The sequence below is a fragment of the Ursus americanus genome, chromosome 3 (assembly GCF_024610735.1).
Source record: "Ursus americanus isolate L20-20 chromosome 3, mUrsAme1.1.p, whole genome shotgun sequence".
Taxonomy (NCBI): domain Eukaryota; kingdom Metazoa; phylum Chordata; class Mammalia; order Carnivora; family Ursidae; genus Ursus; species Ursus americanus.
The window spans coordinates 69,588,291-69,591,816 of NC_142129.1; the positions used below are offsets into that span (position 1 = coordinate 69,588,291).

General features: G+C 38.7%; 1 pseudogene; it reads right to left on the reverse strand.

The window, feature by feature from the left end:
- Window positions 1–1,384: 1,384 nt before the first annotated feature.
- On the reverse strand, window positions 1,385–2,718 carry LOC123788701 (mRNA turnover protein 4 homolog pseudogene; annotated as a pseudogene).
- Between the last annotated feature and the right edge of the window lie 808 nt (window positions 2,719–3,526).

The following is a 3,526-nucleotide window of genomic DNA, read 5'->3' on the forward strand; positions in this document are numbered from 1 at the left end:
CAGTTTGGATTTGCCCGATGTCTTCTCCTAATTGGATTGAGGTTATGCATTTTTGGCAAGAAAACCACAAAGTGATTAGCCCTTCTCAGTCCTCCATATCTTGAAGTACATTATGTAGTGATGATGTTGACTTTAATCACTTGGCAAAGGTGGTGTCCACTGGGCCTCTACACTGCAGTTACCATTATCCTCTGTAATATTCAGGGAGATTCTTGACTCATAATTTCTAATGATTCTAGTTCTTTTTAAATGCCATACATGACACAGTTATTGTTTTATATAGACCATTATTTGAATTTACGTATGTGACCACCATTTTACTTGCTCACTATTCCATCTTGAATTTCAGACCATCTTCTGGTATCTTTTTCCTCTTAAAGTATACCTGTTAGAATTTCCTTTTGAGCAAGTGTCTTGCTGGTAGAAGTTCCCAGTTTTGTTTATCTGTAAATGTTTTTCTGTTCCTTTAATTTTTGAATGATAACTTGGCTGGATATCCAATTCAAGGTTGATAGGAACTTTCTGTCAACATTTTGAAAAAGTTATTCCACTGTCCTCTAGCTTTCACTGAAGTTGCGAGGATGTCTGTCCTCATCTTGTCATTCCTCTGTGGGTGTTCCTTCCCTTCTCTCAGACTGATCTCATGATATGTTCATTGTTTCTATTGTTCTGTAGTTTAAGAATGACACTTCTTTTTATTTATTCTCCTTGGATATGTTGTATATCATGGATCTCTTGATTCATATTTTTCACTACTTCTGGAGCATTCATAGCCAGTATTTCTTTAAATATTGCCTTTGCTCCATTATGTCCATTTTCTCCTTCTGGAACTCTAATTAAATATATGTTACTCCTTCTCATTATATTTTCCATGCATTCCTTTATATTTTCCATCTCCTTCTCTATCTTCACCACATTTTTGGATATATCTTATTTTATTGACTTTTTAATTCTGCCCCCCCTCCATCTTTTTTTCCCCTGTGGAACAGTTTTAATATCTGCTCTGGGTTTCAGAAGTGCCTTTACTCTTGTCTTAGTGAAAGCATCCTGTCTTTTCGTTTAAGACTCCTGGCCCTGATGTGGCTGGGGGATGGGGTGAGGGGAGGAGGGAGAGAAAGAAAAGGATAGGAAGGGTGGCCAGGGTTCCTCTATTCTTTGGCAAACCCCTGTTTCCAGTAAGGGCACAAAGACCAGAGGAGAGAAGCCCCTGCTCAGATGGTGGCTCTCACATCCCCAACCATCATTCAGGAGCCAGTGCTGGAAGCTGGCTCAAGATGAACAAGAAGAGGAACCCTGGGAATCCAAATAAAAGCCTGAAGCCAAGGCCTTTTTTCCTAGGAAAAGTCCTCTTTGCTGTTCACAGGGAGCTACCCTGCAGACAGTTTTATTCCTTATAGAAAAGCAGTCTGTCCCTCTCACCCTCGCTGCTGTTTGGCCTGCAGGATGGCAGTCTCACACTTCTGGGCCCCAAGTGCCTATCAGCCTTTGTCTCCCTACCCTCCCCCACCGCCCACGATTCTTCTGACATGTTCTCAGGCAAGTCATCACCCATCTCCTAGAACCTTCTGGACTGTACATCCCACAAGTATTTGATGGCAGCTTTGAATTCAGCCATCTCATACCTGAAAAGCTTCAGCACATGGGCCTGCTCTGGGGTCAGCACATCACCCTCCTTGCACACCTCATAGTCAGGCAGCAGGGTCACCACACCTCTCTTGAGGATCCACGGAGTGGGGGAACTGCTCCAGGGGTCACAGTGAAAGTTGCTTTGTTTCCAGCTCGAGCGAAGTCCATTTCTGTATATTTTGTAAACCATTCATTCACTTCCTCTCTGGTGCGGTTGGTGAAAAGAAGATCGACCCTCACACCTCAACTTCTTGTTGACCTGATGCAGTCTGTCTTGTACTCGTCAGATGGGCTTCGACCCAAGACCACCATCATCACCTTGTTTTTGCCAAAGAACATCTGGCTATGCTTCCAGGTGTTGCAATGTCTTTCAGCTTGCTGTTCCTCATGTTGGCCACAGAGAAGACAAAAAGGTACTTGTATGGGTCCACACATTTCCGAAGCCCCTCTATCAGGTTCTATTTCAGTTCTAAGCCTTTCTTGGCAGTTTTGGTTAAGGAAACTTTCTTGTTGTGTTTGGATCTGGATATATCTTTCAGACATATTTTACAGTGTACTAACTGTCCAGTTGTTCTAGCATCATTATTGAAAAGACTACCTTTTTTTCAATGCTCCAAAGTCCTGTATTTTTAAAAAACCAAGTATCCGTATGTCATAATCAAATGTCTGGTTCTGGGCTTTCTAAATATTCTATTGATCTATTTGAATATTCTTGTGTCAGTGCCATAACACCTGAGTTACTATAGCCTCATAAGAAGTCTTCATATTCATCAAACAAATCCTCTGCCTTTTTAAAGTATATCATGACTCTTCTTGGCCCTCTGTCCAAAGACTTTTAAGAACCAGCTTGTCAAGTTCCCCAAAAATAAGGTTAGAATTGAATTTATAATAAGATTGAATTTACAGATCAATTTGCAAAGAATACCACTCCATTTATTTAGGTCTTCTCCAATATCTCTCACTACATTTTGTATTTATATGAAGTAGGATTTTTCTGTAGAAGTCTTATACAATTTTTGTTAGATTTATTCCTAAGGACTTGACATTTCTTGACTGTAAATTATACCTCTTTAAACTTTCATTTTCTAACATCTTTTTTTTAATATAAGGAAGGAAACTGACTTTTGTATACCGATTTTATATTCAACATTACTTAATGTTCCTACTGATTCTAATAATGTATATGTAGATGATCTTGGATTTCCTACATACATAATTATATTATCTGTGAGTAATGACATTTTAATTTATTTTTAAATAATCTTTATACCTTTTTTCTTGCCTTATGCTACTGACTAAGATCTCCAGTACAATACTGAATAGAAGTGATGATACGGGGCAATGTTTTCTTGCTTCCAATATCAAAGGAAAGTTTTTACTGTTTCACCATTAGGTATGATATTTATAAATTTTTTTAAGGACACCATTTAGCAGATTATGGAAATTCCCGTCTGTTCCTAGTTTGCTAAAATTTCTTTCTAAAATCATGAAAAATGTTGCAATTTATCAAGTGCTTCTGCATCTATTGAAATGATCATATGGTTTTTCTCCTTAATCTCAATGTGGCAAATCACATTAACTTTTTAATGTTAAAATCCAACCTTCATAATATAATAAAAAATATTATTATAATAAAAAAAATCCAACCTTCAATTTTTGGGACAAATGCAACCGAGTCACAAAATATTCTCTTTATATATTGCCGGTTTTTATAATATTTAGAAAAGTTTTATAATGTTTAGAATTTTGCCTTGAGGGGCGCCTGGGTGGCGCAGTCGTTAAGCATCTGCCTTCAGCTCAGGGCGTGATCCTGGCGTTCTGGGATCAAGCACTGTATCAGGCTCCTCCGCTGGGAGCCTGCTTCTTCTCCCACTCCCCCTGCTTGTGTTCCCTCTCTCAT